The 17,579-nt window shown below is 43.9% G+C and overlaps 1 protein-coding gene across 1 annotated transcript in view; it reads left to right on the top strand.

Annotated features, from left to right (window-relative positions):
* Positions 1–1,877: 1,877 nt before the first annotated feature.
* The window catches only part of SCML4 (Scm polycomb group protein like 4), a 95,721-nt gene continuing 80,019 nt past the window's right edge, over positions 1,878–17,579 (top strand). Inside the window, exon 1 of the mRNA XM_037520176.1 lies at positions 1,878–2,057. The gene's annotated coding sequence lies outside the window, so the exon portion shown is untranslated. The remainder of the gene's footprint in view (positions 2,058–17,579) is intronic.

Below are 17,579 nucleotides of genomic sequence, written 5' to 3'. Positions count from 1 at the left end.
AAATCATTTTCTTCTCTTAAAGGACTTGAAATTTTTTTTGATAATTTAAGAAAGATTCATTTTGTTTCTCGGAAGAAATGTTTTAAAGTAAAGCCTGGTTTAGCACCTCAGACCCCTCAAGTTGCTTTGCTGAGTGTCACATGGGATTGCATTTGAGGCCAGGGACATACATACAACAGCCTCTGAGCTGGGACAGAGATGCCGCCAAACGCAAATCATCCTTCGGGCCCTGTTTTCCTTTTTCCTCCTTCTCCTTCTTCTCCTCCTCCTCTTCCTATTCCTCTTCCTCCTTCTCTCATGAAATCAACTCATATTAAAATGAAAATGAAAAACTACTAAACCTGCCTGTCAATTACACTAGATTATTAGATGAACTGAGGTAGTGAATTAACTTCTTATTCAATAAACACAATGCTTTGATTTAAAAAAAAAATATTTTTTTTCTATTTTATAATTTGAGGAGCCAGTTCTTAAGAGTTGTTATTTTTTTGTTTATTTTTAAAGATTTATTTATTTATGCATACAAGAACCGGGGTACAGGCCAGAGGTGTGGGGGGTGAGAGGATTCACCAGAGACAGAGTGGGGAGCAGAACAGGCAGACTGACTGAAATACACTGCTGAGGGGAGCAGCAGGCGAGTCAGGAGAGGTCTGCTGTGCCATGTGGGTAGCTCCCTGGCTTGGCTGGAGATTGAACTTGTGTTGCAGAGGCTGCGGATATCTTCACAGTGCTATGCTTAACCCCTTACAGCCAAGAAGGCCCTAGAATTGCTATTTCTTATGGTGACCCTGCAGACATATTTTAAAAACTCTCAGTTTGTAATTTTATTTTTTACCCTCAGTAGCTGTCCAAGTTGTATCCTAAACCCTAATTAGCCCTTGGCATATATTTAGTCCTGGCTAAATTTGCTTGTTGCTTATCCCCAGGAGAAAGCCTGCGGGTGGCCACAAGTTTGTAGGGTGGATGTTTCATTTTGTAGGAAATGCTTGAGATCGTGAATGAAATGGGCAGTGGGAAGCCTTGGTCAGCTTTGCAAAAAAAAAAAAAAAAAAAAGGAGGGAAAAAAGCCCCTTTACCAGTATAAATTGATTTGCAACGGAGAACACAATGGGGCACGCAGGATGAATCATAGCCCTTTTCTTGTGTGAGGACCATTCCACGCCAGCAGGCCCCAGCCGTGTTCACGAGTGTGGAAATGCTTCTGTATTTACACACCTAGATCTGGAGTCCAAGTTAGGGCTGTGTATTCATAAACTGACCGCAGTTGTCACATGCAGCTGCAAAGTTATTGTGTATGACTGTGGTACATTCACCTGTACAGGCACACCCTTCTAGCAAGCACACAGTCTCCCCTGAGATATTTCTTTTTATTTGTCCGAAGTCAAACATTCACTCCTTCAGATCACCAATATCTTGTAAGCCCAGTGCTGGCCCACACTGCTGCAGGACTGGGACAAAGAGATGAGGTTACAGTCTGGTTTCTATGGCAACAGAAGGAGGGGTAATGAAAACCGAAATGTTGGAAACACCCATTCTGACAATTGTGACATAATTCAGGTTATTACAAGGACGTAACTACCAAAAAAGCAAAAGTGTCATTACCTTGCAGCTCATGTCGGCAAAAACTACACTGCACATTTCTCTTAGTTTGGCTGCTAAGAGGAAGGAAACAAGAAGCACACACACATACACACACACACACACACACACACGCACGCGCGTGCCTCGTTTTCTGCATGTAAAATGTGTGTGTTCTTTAAAAGCCAGCGGTTGGCTGGTTTTCCGGACATGATGTGGTTGAAGCTGTCATCGTAATGGAAATTCATTGCTGTAGCTATGGTAAATCGAGTTTTCTGCCTGTGCTGAATGCATTAGTCTAATGAGATGTTTGCAGCCGGAGAGCAGGGCTGCTGGAGACTAACTGTGAGCAACTAACACACGGGTGGAAGACTAGCTTTTGCAATACTCGGTTTGCATGTACTGAAAGTCATCTGTCTTCTGAGTCAACATTCCCGGCCTGGTAAAGAACCTTCAGGGCTCTGGTGAACAAGCTGTAGGTAAGGGAGATGCACAAATGGAGGGTGTGCCATTGGCAAGAGCTCCTTCTCTTTTTACTGTCAGCACGACAGGTTCCCTGGTACTGTCTCTGGGGTGTGCGCCTGCCTCTATGGCCGTGCACAACCCCGGTGCTCTATAGTAAAACCACTGAGGCCGGCAGGTAAACTACAGTTCCTCCTACTTACAATGTAATGTTTGATTTCTTGACCAGATCTCAGAGGGGAAGGTGTAACATAGAATTATATAGTTTAGACATTTTGGGTATATACACACTCACTACTCTTGAACTCTGCAATTGGGTATGTAAAAAGTACTTTTACCCCAAATATAAGTGCAAATAATTAGCTTTTTTTTTTTTTTTGGCATGATGATTTCGCTTTGCTTCGATTTTTTAAAATTACATTGTTGTTTGTCTTGGGGTAAAAATATTTACCTAAAATTTAATGATTAAAAATTGGTTTGGGGTGAGCATGCAAAAGTGGTTTTTTTAACTTGAATTCTATTTTTTTTATATGCTACATGAAATATTTTACATGTCTTTATGCTGGTTTTTCCTGACCAGGATAGACGAGAATGCTATTTACTGTTAGTTTTGGTTTTGGGGAAAAAACATGTTACGAGAGTGTCAGAGCAGTTTTCCCAAGTTCAGGTACAGAGAGTCACCCCTTTCCAGGTGGGGAGTGGTGTGACTTGACCCAGCTTCCACATCTTCCTCCGCTGGCAGAAGGCTTTCGAGGCGCAGGGCAGGACAGTGGGTGAGAGTGAGGTGCGCTCCTGTAAGTCAGACTGGAGCTGCTGGGTCACGTTCTGCATGGGGCCTGTGACTGAAGGAGCTGGGACCCAGGGGCTGTCCCAAGAGTCGGAGACCGTACCCCAGAGCGTTAGACAATCAGTAGCTTTCTGAGAAAGTGGCTTTTTGGTTGGTCTCAGACACTGGTACTTGCAAAAATAATCCAGGCACCTCAAAAACAAGTGGTTTGTAGTAGACGGTATTTTCTGTCCTTTTCAATCAGAGGAATCATTTCTGAAGAGTGGGAGACATATTTGCTTCCCTCCTCCCCCTGTGCTTTGAATTTTTCTTTTTATTATAAATAGGATATTTGGAGTGAAAACATAAAACTAACTACAGAGGAATCTGCAGCACGGTAAATAAAGTACACTGTCCAGGGGCACAGTGTGTGCAAGGAGCATTTTTTGTATTCCTTGGTAGAACTAGCTTTTTAAAAATAAGGGGTTTGTTTGAGCAACAGCAGCTGGGTAAGGATCACCTAGAAAAGCAGGAGGATCGTTTAAACTTGAAATGTTGCTACTGTAGAACCTTCAGTTTTAGGAAAGTTGTTGGGTGATTTCAACCTCCTTACCTTTTAAATGTGCTTGTGAGAGATCTTTTTAAAAATACAAACGTGTTTTCTTTAGCTCTTTAGATTGTGTGTGTGGAGGGGCTCTCATATTTTTGGTAAATTTATTTTGGTGAATGTTTCATTTGTAGAATTATAAGAAAAGAACAAATTCCTCAAAACCCCAGCCTTTTACATTCAACGTGTCTACGTTTCTCCCCCGCCCTGTACCCCCCAAATTGCTTTTGTTTCCTGCGCTCTCTGCCCTCTCCCCCGCCCCCCCAAGTCAACGAACCATAATAGAAAAAGAAGAAAATAAGAGAAACGAGTCGATTGCTTTCGGTCATTTCTTTGCTTTTGGTGGTTTGTTTTCGAGGCAAGTGAAACCAGCAAGCGCAGTTTCACTTTCTGGCTCTGGGTTTCTGGGGGCTGGGGTCCTCGGGCTCTTGCGGTGGCAGGTGAGGGGAGCAGACCAGATGCTGCAAAACCAGCCGCCTCCGTCCTTTCACCCCGCAGCAAGGAAATTTCCTTTGAAAATTCAAAAAAGTAATGCCTTTGAAAATGATATCTTTCTGTTAGAAAAATTCAAGGGATGTTGCAAAGCACCCAAATAGAATTAAAAAGTTTTAAATAAAAATCTTTTAGTGATGTGAAAATTACAGCAGATCATGTTAAACCTCTGGTAAATGTTTTAGTTTTTATTTTATTCTCAACCTTTGATCTCAAGTGCGGCACTTGAGCAGGTTTGGGGAACTGTAACTGAAGTCTCCTTCAATCAAAACAAGGGATGCTCAGAGAGAAATACCTTTTTGCAAATTTGGGGAATTTGCGTCTAAAGCCTTTTGCAGGTCTGTTGTGAGTGGCGGGGCAGGGCAGGGTGGGGGAGGCTGGGTCCAGGCAGAGGTGGGGCACAAGTCCCGAGCTCACTCCTTGGGCTGGTCTCGGCTTCACACTGACACCAGGTGGCCGGGCGCGCTTCCTGCTGGTCCCAGTCCCGACGGCCGCTGGGGCCACACTGTCCACCCGGGGGGCAGGAGCTTCAGCATTCCAAGCACCTCCAGTTTCTTCCTGTGCCCCTTCTCTTCTGCCCACTCCTCTTTCTGCCCCCCAGCCCCCAGGGGTGCGGGAGGGAAGGGAAAGGAGTTGAGGAACGACTGTTGAGCTCTCATTATCAAAAAGTATAAAATTCGGTCTAACATTTTGGAGAGAAGGTTTGTTACAACAGCCCCTTGGGGTGTGAGCCCACGGGCTTCATTTGGGGGCACATTTGACAATTCTAGGAGGGAGCTTTGTTGAAGTGCGTCCCTGGACATTTTACTTTGTAATCTTGCCATTTCCCAAAAGTCTAGTTTGAGATTTACACTTTTTTTTTTTTTTTAGTGTTTTTGTTGCTTCCAAAGGCAGGCAGGTGAGGCGAGAGGAGGGGGATTAAAAACAGCCTCTGGGAGAAAAATCAAATGGTTTGGTACATATATAATGCAACAGGAGCCACCACTGTGTCTAATAAATTACTCTAAATTTTAATTAATGAGTCACAAAAGCCACACCATGAGCTTTTAAAATTACCCTTTTATCAATAAGGTGATAATTAACTTTCTCTGGAATTAGCAATTCTCTCAGCCCCCGGCAGAATGCTGCCTAGTAAGTTCTCTGGAATGCTGCCAATTTTTAACAATTGGTCTTTTGGCAAACCTGGATTTTAATTCAAACATCTATTGTGACATTTTCCAATTTACCGCAAGACCATTGTAATCACCCAAATTATAGTAAAATATCTGAGATTGAAGAGTGGCTCAGGACCTTTGGATTGCATTCGAATCTGTTGCTTTCCCTGCCTTCATTTTCCTTTTCTACCTTCCCCCGCACCCAACCCCTGCATTTGCAAGAGCACCACATTCTAGCCTCTGCTGTAAATCTCTGCTCGAATCTCTGCTGCAAATCACCATGGCGAATGCTGCATGTGTTGGTGCACATGTTGGCTACAAGCCCTGGAGGTTCTAAATGTTTTTCATTGTTGTTGCCTTCATCTCGGTTTCAGTTCTGGCAAAGGGTTCATTCCTTAATATTTTTGCAAACTCTCATCGGAGGTTTATCAGATTCTGAGATTTAGATTGAGACTTGAAGAAGAGGAGCTGCAGGAGGGCCATTTTGGACATGCTTACAGCTGTTTGAAATTTGGCTTATTCTAGCCTACACCTATTAATGTTTGCAGAGGCACAGGGACCATGGGCATTTCAGAGTAACCTGCTCCATGAGGAAACACACACACACACTTACACACACACTCCCCTCTCCTGGGTACTGGTCACACTGAGAGGTAGCATTCAGGGTCTCTCTCACTAAGGACAGTGCTGTTTGACCAGGGCTACTGAAATGCAAGCTGCAAATGGCTGCAAATCCTCCTTCTACAGTCAGACCTTCTTCTCCTCTCTCTGGACTCAAGCACTAGCATTGGGGGCTTCTGCTTCTCACAGCCAGGAGGTTGGGACAGGATACCATTGGGTGAAGCCGGCCCTTCTGAGGAACAGCAAGCAGGGTTTGTGCATTCTGGAATAAATCAGCATTTTTCAACCAGAAGAGGCACTTTGCCACCACTGAAGAGATAAAACACCTCTTGCTTCCTGCAATGACTACTTTGTGGACTACTATTTTAGGACGGAAAGGAATTTACTCCCCAGTGGCAGTTCTCACTTTGTATTAAGTTGAAAAGTCATTCCACTGAGTCTGTGTGACACCTTGAAGTAAAGGAAATATATTCTGGAATCCACATAGCAAGCGTCCCTAAGATGGATGTTATCAGTTGTATTTTACTATGACTCTGGTGACACAAAGTCATATAAACACCTCTTTCCGCCCCCACCAACTCAGACATATTCTACCTACATTTGTGTGGGGCAGATGCATTTCTTTTTCAACAGCTGCATTTATTGATCAGATTCATGGAGCTGGTCCCAGTGTTGCTGATTTTCAAGACTGGTTGGTGCTCCTGCAGCCAGGCTGTGTTAGGGAAGGGGCTGGGCGGAGGTGTGGTGGCCCTATTTTCTCCGTAAGGCATATGACATAGAGGCAGAGGAGTGGAGCTGGCAGTTATGAGAAAATTAATATGCCAGGAAAAAATAGTGTCAACTCTGTGCTTTGAAAGGTGATGATGTTGACCGGTTAGCCTCGCGATGGTGACTCAACTTTTGGGACCTGAATACTCGGTAACAAACGCCTTTGCCCTTTTTCTTTCTCTGGACTGATCATTACAGAGCAAAACTCCTCCTGCCTTCAAAACAGAAACATATGCTTGAAAGTAATCCTGAAGAAATATGCAGCCTTTCATGAAGATGGGCACTGAACTTGGGAACAAATGCTGAGCTAGGCAGAGCACAGAATTACCTTGCCAGTGTCCCCAGTCCAGCCCAGGGAAAATGGCACTGAACAAAAAGGTCCTGGAATAGAAGTCAGAGGAGAGAGACCACTCCACCCTCCTTAAGACCTCACCTTCACATTCCCTCCTTTACCCAGTGCACAAAGGACTTTACCCAGTTCAGAAAGGACTCAGTGATAACAACCAACAGAGGCATGGGGCTATCAGCATATAGACTCCAAGGGTCCTTTTCTTTTGGATCAAAGGAAAGATTTCCCTCGCTTTCACATTTGTCTACAAGTCATCTTGGAACATCTCTGTCCTGATGAGGAAAGCAGGGCTGAACACTAAGGAGTGTTTCCCCGGTGTGTGGGGCAGGCCTTGAGTTCTCTCACCAGTCCCATGTTCACATCTCCGCCATGTCTGAGAGTCCGCCCCTGATGTGGCCTTCCAGTCGGCCTGGGGCTGGCCTCAGGACTCGATCCTGGTTTGATAGACAGCTGCGCTAGCTGAATGAGGAAAGAAAGAATTGAAGAGAAAAACACAAGATAAAACCAGCTTTGGGGCGTTTGTGCATTTTTATTTTGTTCATGTCAGGAGCTGGAGGTCACAGAACTTAAATAATTCCTTTGGGCCTATTTCTAAACCATGTCAAGGCAAGAAGAGTCATTCTCATTCTTTGTGGCCTTCCAAAGTAGAGGCAGCCCTCTTCCCTTCACAGCCTTAGAATTTCTTGCCCTCACTGTTGGAAAATTATGTGATGTCAAGGTTTAATGAAACAGTTAACTTGTAAGATGTGATGTTTATCCCAGACAGAATAATTTAAAAATGTGTGAGGCGTTAGTTTTATGAATCAATAAAGAAATCCCCTGTGGGAATAGGTTTCTGTCATTCTTCAGTCCTCAGAAAGCTGTGGTCATTGGTTTGGTTCATGGGGTGCTGTTGTCAACTGTCCAGGGGAGCTTGCCATGAGATTTGGGGGTAATTTAATAACTGTGCATTGCCCCTTATATTGAAAGTATATTTCAATATATTTCAAAGGGAGGATTGCCTTTGAAGAGCAATCAAGAGCTTTAAGAGCTCATTTGCAAAAATGCTTCTAGTGGAAAACTATAGATCACTTTAAATTTTGGTGTACAAATTACAAGTAAAGCATTGAACTAATATGAGGGGAAAAAAGAACCAACTGGTTCCAATGTCTGAAATCACCACAAACCAAGCAAAAATATAGCTCTTGTTTTAATGTTGGTAACATAATACATATTAAGTACTTAACATAAATAATGAGGGTCAACTGTCTGGTGGGTTGTATTGGTGTCTGATGTGGAAATGGTTAATTGGTCCCACAGTGAAAAGTTGTGTTGCTTTAATGAGGCCGAATGAGCATAAACTCTCTCTAGGGAACTGAAGCTAAAGTCTCAAGTTGGGGCGTGAAGTGTGTGAGAATTGTGGGGGCAGTGACATGTGATGGTACATAGAACTGGTCCTTTCTGTTGCCTGCCCTCCATTGTAGTGAAAAGTTATTTCACATGAACCCAGTAAAGAATAATGGAACTAACATTTCTTTGATACAAGGTAAGGGAACAGCAGTGAGAAAATTGTTTCACAGAAAACTGTTTTCTGACAGCAGCCCAAATCTCTGCTAAGGCTGAGGGTTGAGAAGCTGAGTTCTTGCTAATTGGCTTAAGACCAAGTAGAGTGGAATAAACCGGGACTATAGTCTTTTAAAAAATACACCTCTGGGCACAGATTAGCTCACTGTTTTTCATGACTATTTTGAAGTTTTTCATTCTTGAACAAAAAAAAAAAAAAGTCCTCGGGACTGAAGATAACTTAGCTAGTCCTTTGAACAGTGGGCAGTGTGGGTTACATGACCTCATGGACAAAGCTAAGCCATCCCAGGACACCCTTGAGCTGAGGTTCCCTGTATTCTGCTGTGTACGACGTAGACTGATTGTTTCCAGAGGGATTTCTTTCTCCTCCCTGAGAACAAATTTGGGGCAAGATAAGGAGAATTTATACCAGGACTATGGATCCTCTTAAGTTCCAGATTATTTTCCAGTCAACTCACCCCCTATAAAATTCGAAAGTTAAAAAAATAACCAAAAGATGAGCTTGAGGGGAAAACATCTGACATTTGAAGAGGAGAGTTTAAAGCTGAAACCTATACTCTGAGATGTGGTCTCTAAGTGATTCCTGATTCTTTGAATGGGTTCGAAGGCTTCCCTCGCAGGGAAACCTCAAACACACCCCCAGGGTCTTCCATGGCCCAGACAGTGCAGCCTGCATCTCAAGGGGTTGCCCCTTTTGCTGTCGGAATGTCCTATTGTTAGCAAGGACATCTTTCCCCACCTCCCAGAACTTCCCCCAGCTTCTTTCCCTAGTAACTACTTCCTCCTCGGAGAGTCCATTTTGGTCCTTAGAGCAACACAGAATGAATTCACATGGAGCAGCCTAGATTCTGAGCTGGAACAGCCAGTTGGGGGCCACTAGGGTCGCCCAGGCCAAGTACTGTGGCAACCGTGGGCCTCCCGGAACTGCCTTTCCTCCTTGGAGATGGTATTCCTTGTCAGGATGACTGGTTCAGTCAAAGGAACAGGGTATGCAAAGGGGCTTTGTGAACTGTAAAGACTGTCAGAATGACGATAGGTACATGTTTGCATTGACTGAGCCTCATCTGGGCAGGGATGTGGAGGGAAGCCCTTAGACACGCTTCATCTTATTTCTCTGATTTAATCCACATAGGGTGTCAACATGGGAGGGGCTATTTTTTTAATCTCATTATGCAGGTGGGGAAACTGAGGCTTACATGGAATAACTTATATGCCCATATGAAGTCTGCTGAGTCTTTTCTTCTCCAGTTTTAAAAAGCCATTGGGGTGTCTGCGTCTTTTCACCTGTGAGGGCTGAAGAGAAAGAGCTCTTTCATGCCTCAGAGCCAGCTGCTCCTGCTCGGCCTGGCTGGACTGCTCTCAGGTCCAGCAGGTTCCAGAAAGGAAATGATTCCCTGGTGTTTCCACTTGGAAAGGCATTTTTGATTCATAGCAAACTTCTTTTAAAGCAGTAGGTTCTCAGTTCTGTCAGATTCAACACTCACTTTTATTACAAATATTTTTAAATACCCTGTTTACCATCCTGAAGTGAAATCCCTTCTAATATCCCCAGCACATTCATAATATAAAACAAATCAGTATAATATCATAACTGAAATATAAAGGGGAATGAAAGCAAAGTGATTTATAATTATTTCCAGAGCAGGCTCCTGGCTCTGGACGCCATGATGAAGTGGTCAGGTGCCTGACATTCACCACCTCCAGGGCGGTCTCAAACGGGAGAGTGCTGTTTATTGGGGGTGCTACTGGTGATATGATTTTCAAAATGGCAACTAACTCTTTGAATTCTGAACATAGCAGAGAGCAGCCTCATTGGAGTATTTGGTGTGTATTATAGCTGAGCACAGATACATTGTGCTTAGTCTATGTTATATACTGAATTTTGTACTCACAAATTCTTATTTGAATCCCTAACCCCAATGCGGCTGTATTTGGAGATAGGGCCTTTGAGGAGGTAATTAGGGTTAAATAAGGTCATAAGGGTAGGGCCCTCATCCAACAGGACTGGTGTCCTTAGAAGAAGAGGGAGAGACAGCAGCAGTGCAGGGGCATGGAGGAAAGGCCATGTGAGGGCCTGGTCAGAAGGCAGCCATTTACAAGCCAAAGAGGCCCCAGGAAAAGGCAAACCTGCCAGCACCGTGATCTTGGGCTTCTAGCCCCCAGAACAGTGAGAAAATAAATTTCTGTTCCTTAAGTCTCCCCATCTGTGGGTTTTTATTGCTTTTTTTTTTTAATGGAACTCTAACAGACTAATACAGGCACTATAAATACATTTTCTTCTTCAGCATGGGAGACAGATCACCACTGTTTTCTTCCTATAAATACAAAATCAAAATAAATACAACTTGTTTTTGTATGCTTGCTTATTTTCTTTTTTTAAGTTTCTTTTTAATTTTTTACATCATTGTTCATTTTTAAACAATATGTGCTTCCCCCCACCCCCTCAGGTGTACACTTGCTTATTTTCTTCACTGAATTTTGTGCTGCTTGTTCCTCATATTAATTATCAATCAGCCTTGCCTGTTCCCTCTCTAGTAGTACCTGGCCTCATCATTACATGGTGGCAGCTCCCACTTCTTTCTCAGCCAGCAGAAGACAGGGTAAGGGCAAAGACAGGTGATGCTGAGTTGCAGCAATTTGTGTAAATTGGGAATTCTCTAGACACAAGGCAACTGGCTAAAGAAGAAGAAGATGCGTCTTCTTCAATGCCCCTTTAGTCCTCTTACCCTCTGGACCCTTGCTCAGGCCCTGGTTAGCGCCAGTACCTGTCACTGTCACGGAACCTCGGCCTTGGCCTTAAGTCTTTACCCTCCTCTCACCCACATTGTGCATGGCACCAAGGTTATCTCTGTAAGACATGGATCTAGCACTCAGCTGCCCAGACAATCTCAGAGATTTCATTGCTTACATCAGTGGTTGCTAAATGTTTGGAACATGTTCCCCAGCATAAATAATTCCTTGAGCACATATCCCCAGTATCTGTATGTAGATTAGATACATGCAAATACATTAATGCACCTCACATATTATAAAACATATGCAAAAGTAGAGATGAGAGAGACCATGAGTCTTTGCCCTTCCCCTTGCATTGCCAAAACCGCTGTGTGCTTTCACTTACTCTGCTCATGTCCCAGAATCCTCTTCCCTCATTTTTCCACATGCTGAAATTCTGTGACTTGACTCACATGTCACACCCTGGCCCTGATTCTTCTCCCACTTTCTCTATGCCTCCCCTTTATGTATTACAGAGATCTCTAAGCTTCCCTTGTTGCACAACTTGAGAATATTTTTCTGGTGGGCAAGGAAGAGGAAGGAAGGCATCAGACACGTGTCCTTCCCTGTTTGTTGCCAGGAACAAATCGTGATAGCAACTTTCCTTCCCTCTTTGTCAAACATTCCAGGAGGTGGGCTTTTGTTGTTGTTGCTTTCCCTCATGCAATTTCCCTATTACTCTGGGAAAAAGATGTCTCCTAGAGATTAGTGTGGAAGCAAGCAGACCCCAAGTGGGAGGGGAGTAATTGAGGGAGCCAGCCTTGCAAAAGTAAACTTAATTCTGAATATCAAGCAATTAGGCTAATGTGATTTAGGACCACGTGATGGGTGAAGTTTGTGTTTATTTTCCCTTCAGACTGTAATTAATTCATGGAAGTGCTGTAGGTTGTTACATTTTGGTAAACGGATAATAGAACTGTTCTTTGAAATAAAAGCAGCAGCAGGAACCTAGTCATTTTACAGTAGTGCAAATGGAAGATAATTACAGTTTGTGAGGACGGGGTCCCCATCCTGCGTGAGAAGGAGGAAGGCTTGTCTTGGGCTGGGAGTTGCTATGAGTACAAATTGCAAAGTTTATGTGTGCCGCGGGGGAATGGAAAAGCATTTTCCCATATAGCCAAGGAGAGTGCTTAACTCACTTTTTTGATATTCCAACCAGTGTTCTGCAGGGAATTGTACTAATAAATATGACAATGATGTTGTAACGGGACAAGAAAGGCTGACGCAGCATTTTGTTAATTTCGGTTCAGCATTAACGGAGCTTCACAATCCCTGGGCAATGAAACAAGAGCATATTGGTTGGACTGGAGGCATTTTAATTAGAGGTCCTGGGAATATCTCTGTGCTGTGGCGGCGGAGCGAGCCCTGACCCCACCAAGTTTACCCAAGGCAGGCTTTCTCCTTGCCCGTAGCAGCCATTAAGAGGTCTTACAAGAGGCAGGGGGCTTGGGGAGGGGGGTTGAGTTTTAAGAACAGGAGGACTCCTGGTGGGCTGGCATCCAACACCAATTAGCTACATGGCTGTCACCACCCAGAACTCTTGTTTTAACAAAGAGATGGCAAAGATTGACAGAAACGGCTCGACCCTATGACGGGATCCCATAGCATTTTAAAAAAGATTTTTTCATTCTTGCTACCTTTTCATAATTTGGCTTAAATATAACATAAGAATAAAGCCATCATATATCAAAAGCTGTTAGCACACATGGCCCCTGAAGTTTGTGGTTATTAAGGAGAAAAAGCTTAGGAAAATTTTACCAAATAATTTTCCAATCCCCCAAGACTCATTTAAAATTCCCTCCTCTCCCTCCCCATTGCTGTTGCACATTTCCTGGCCGCCAGCTCTTTATTGCACAGGAGAACCTGTACCTAGGATGAGGGAGCCCATTCTTTACCTTGAACAGGCTGGTTGGTTCTCATGGAGGGGAGCCCCAAATCCTGATCAGCTACAGGCAGCACAAGGGAAAAGGGCCGAGAGAAAGAGATGGCAACTACCTTCAGGTCAGTGAGACAGTCTCGAAAATGGCAGGGGCCACCAGTACTGAGCCTCCCTTGTCCTCATTTCTCTCAACTTCAGCCCTGGGCTTCAGGGTGTGGGAGATGGTGGGGCTAAGTGGAACAAAGAGGCTCTCTGCCAGACCAGGCTAGAACAGGGATTTAATACTCAAAGTCAACCCTCTTCTGTAATGGTTCAGGCAAGAAAGTGCCAGCTCTGGAGGCCACATACTATGTCCTGGGAGGCAAGGTGCAGTGCAGCGGGCCCTTGTTAAGGAGCAGAAGCACCCAGTACTGCCCTGATGATGGCTTTTGGCTCTCACTCTGTTAGTGGAATAGACATGTTACTTACATTCTTTAATGAACTTGACAGATAATTACTGAGCACCTCTAATGGGTGAGGCACATGATATAACTTACACTGTCCATGTAGACAAAGTCAGGTGAGTGCCCATAAAGGTCAGAAGTGGGTCTTCTGCCCTTCAAGGAGCACCTCCTCCAGGAAGCCTACCTGCCCTTCTCCAGCCTATGTGCTTACTCTTGGAGGGTCATTTGGTTCTGCACATCAATTTCCTGCTTCCTTAGGTTGAGGTTGATCTATTTCACAAGTATATATGTGTTTGTGTGTATGTGTGTGTATGATTGTGTCTTCTCACTTTTGGCAGAAGTGAGGACAGCTGCTGCTTCAAACACAAGGCTCTGTGGTATAGCAGTGGTGTCCAGGCAGCCCAGGGCTTGAATCCCAGCCCTGCCACTACCTAGGCAGAATGCCCTTTTTCATCTCTCTGGGCCTCAGCTTTCCCATTGCTAAAATACAAACAATAGCACCTTATCACAGGTTTCTATGAGGAGCAAATGAACTAAGATGTGTCAGACACTTATATATTGCCTGCCCCCAGGGAATATGCACTAAATTGAAGCTAATATGCTTATATCATTTAGCACATGGATTGTCAACTGAGGCCCCATTGTTACCTGTTAGAAATAAAATCTCTTCTTGACTAGCTGTTTTTGAGCTGAGAAGGAGTCCTCTAAGTTGAAGACTGCCTGGGAAAAGTAGACAATGTTAGGCACAGAGCTCTGTGGTATCTACTGGCCTTGCTGTAAATCCTATTTTAACGCATAAAGAAAGAAAAACAAAGAAGAGGCTTCTTTTTAGAAATTCTTCTGAGGCTGAGGGGAAGCCTGGCCTTCTCCATATGACTTCCTGGGATCTCATTCTCTCCAGTGCCCGAGGGGTCTTGCTTCTCTGTGGAGATAATATCTACTGATTTCAATGCCATTATTCTTATTTTCATTAGGAATATTCTATTTCAGAACCAGGCTGATTTCTCATCAGGTCTCACTGGCAATATTATATCTGCCATGTGCTTTTAGATCTGAGGGCCTATAAAATAGCTGACTGCGTGTGTGGAACTTTACATCACTCTTCGTTAAGTTGGAAAACTCATAGTTTAAAACACAGATTCAAGTTGAAAATGTGGCTTTGGCTGAGTATGGGCAATATTGGGGTTTTCAGGTATAATTTGGCAGCTTCTGTCTAACAGAAACATCAGGGCCCATAAAATCATTCCAGTGTCAGAGTTTTAAGGTGCTATTTTAAATATTCCCACAGTAACCGCCATCCCTCATCTTTGTAAAAACAAGGGCCATAAATATGCTACTTTACTAAGGCCACGATACCAAACTTCCTCACAATTAGTGAGAATAAGCATGCTTGGCTAAACATGGTTTCTAATTCATTGTATTTTCTTTTCTGTTTAAATTTTTAAAAACGAAAGTCAATTGAGTTGACATCTTACATCTTTGTTAATTTTTGGACAATATATGATTTCTCCCCTCAGGTGTCATTTGTATTTTCTTAATAATTGGCATCCCTGTATTTTAGATATATTCTAGAATACAAAGAAAAGTAAACTGTGGTTCTGACCTTCATGGAAACTCATGGTGTATTAAAGGGATCGAAAAACATTTCTCATAAAGGGCCAGGCAGCAAATAGTTTAGGTGTTGGGACCATATGGTCCTGTTTGCAATACCCTCACAGTGAGACAGGTCTTTCCACACTACTCAGTTCTCCAGCCCTCTTGCCCTCCCTCAAGCTTGCCCTCCCTCAAGAAAGGGTTCTCCCTGGCCCCTCTCTTTCTCCCTACACCCACTCTCTTCTCATGTGCAAGACTGTGAGAGTGAATAGAGTTGACATGTGCAAAGTCCTCATTTAGGCTCTGCCTGTCACTTAAAAATGTTAGTCCCCACCCTCCTTTCTATCCAGATGAACCTGGGAAAGTAGAACCCTCGCCTCCTTCTGGACTAACCCGTCTACCAGTCCCCTAATTCCAGCCCAAACACCGTCTCCAAGACCTTGACCCACTTAGCTCTCCTCTTGAACACTGAACCGTCCCCTCTTCCTTGTTACAAGCTGCACACTCAGGTCTCCTCTGAAAGGGGGAGAAGAATAAGGAGAAGAAGAGGGAGGAGGGGAAATAAGAAGGAAGCCATCCCTCGTTTGAAATAAATCCTTCTCCAGCTACTTTTTATTACTTTTATTCAATTGATCTCCAACTGCCTTTGCTTTCCCATTATCTTTCTTTGTTAATTTCTGTTTCTTCCTTATGGTTTTCCTTCTTGAAGACACACTGTACTGTGGAAAAGGAGGGCTGTGGCGTCTAGCACACATCTCCACATTGTCATTCTCAGTGTCAAGACCCTGGGCAGCTGACACAGAACCAATGATCTATAAAGTGGGCAAAGTGAGGGCAATCTCACGAGGGAGTTACTCAGCCAGATGATGTGGGAGAGGCACAGTGCCAGGGGGTGGTACGAGGCAGGTGCCACCCAATAGACACTGTTTGCTTCTCAGATTGCTTGAGAAAAGGCAAGGGCCCCTATCCACAGGGAGGATGGGAGAGGAGCAAAATAGGACTGTTTATTGTTCAAAGCACCTAAGACAGTCCTCTCAGTTGGGAAAACATGCCTACACTTTTATTTTCTTTTTCAAAAAAACTTTGTTAAGATCAATTCCAAAGAGCACCTGCACTCCTATGTTTATAGCAGCACTGTTTACAATAGCTAAGCTTTGGAAACAACCCAAATGCCCCAAAATAGATGACTGGATCAAGAAGATGTGGTACATATATACCATGGAATATTACTCAGCATTCAAAAAAGATAAACACATGCAATTTGCAGCAACATGGATGGCACTGGAAGGGATCATGCTCAGCGAAATAAGCCAAAAAGAAAAAGAAAAATACCGGATGGTCTCACTCATAGCAGGAATCTAGAAAACTTAAATAAGGGACCAGGAAAATGAATATAAGAAAGTGAAAATCAAAATCAACAAAAAACTATGAACCAGAGACACTTTTTGGGGGGTGGGGGGTGGGAGGGGAAGGATTGGGGTCAGAATGGGGCGTTTGCAATTGTATGGGGGAATATAAAAATAAAATTTAATATAAGAGAAAAAAAAAAAAAAACTTTGTTAAGATTAGGGAAAAAAGGATCATGGGATTCTAGCCATGGAAAAATGGGTAGGTGCCCAGGTTGATTTTACTCCACGTACACATAGCCAGGCCAGCTAAATATGCATCCCTAAGAAAGGCCTGGGAGTACTAAAGTCGTTCCTGCCTGTGGGGAGCTCTCAGTCTGGTTGGGGGTGTAATGAAGCAGGCAGGCAAGTTGCAGATAATTCCTGTGCTTTGAAAGGTGAGCCATGGGACTGCCTGCAAAGTGATATGCAAGTGCAGAGAGGTGGAGGGGAGTCTGGCCAAGGAAATCCCTCTGGGCCATCTGGGAGGATGACTCTGAGTGTGCAAGGCAGAGAGGAGTAGGGGAAGGTATCCCAGAAGGCTGACCAGTATGTGCAGGGCAGTGCTGTCTGTGCCTGGGGTTCAGAGCCCAGGCCCTCGGTCTGAAACGGACTTCAGGCTGAAGGTGTTGAGTCTCACCTTAATCCTGCTCTAGAAACAGAGAGAATGATTCTTCCATATGGAAGTGAATAGAGGATAGAGCTAAGGCCATGGGAGAGAAGTTTCTGGAAGGCAGAGTTAAGTTCAAGATTAGGAAGAATTCACGATTGGTCATATCCAGCAATGAATCAGAATTTGACCTATTACATGTTCAAATAGGAACTAGGGCATGTGAGGTCAGTAAGGGTGTGTGTGTGTGTGTGTGTGTGTGTGTGTATGTCTTCTGCCAAATATAGAAGGAATTCATAAGTGGGATGAGGGGGAGAGAGGATTGTGACTTTCAGTCCACCTTTTACAACCTACTGCATCCCACCTGGAAGGGCTTCCTGATTCTCCCACCTCAGGCTGGGGGAGGGAGCAGGCCCTCCACCCAGATAAGGGCTGGATGTCTAACTCAGCAGTGGAACCCCAGTTTCATCACACATTTTCCTTTCAAGGGACAAGAAATAAAAATGGAACAACTGAAAATATCCACTAGCAGGGGAA

The sequence above is a fragment of the Talpa occidentalis genome, unplaced genomic scaffold, assembly GCF_014898055.3.
Source record: "Talpa occidentalis isolate TD23 unplaced genomic scaffold, MPIMG_talOcc4v2.1 talOcc4.2, whole genome shotgun sequence".
Taxonomy (NCBI): Eukaryota; Metazoa; Chordata; class Mammalia; order Eulipotyphla; family Talpidae; genus Talpa; species Talpa occidentalis.
The sequence above is the reverse complement of the archived record's forward strand: the minus strand, read 5'-3'. Positions and strand labels throughout refer to the sequence as shown.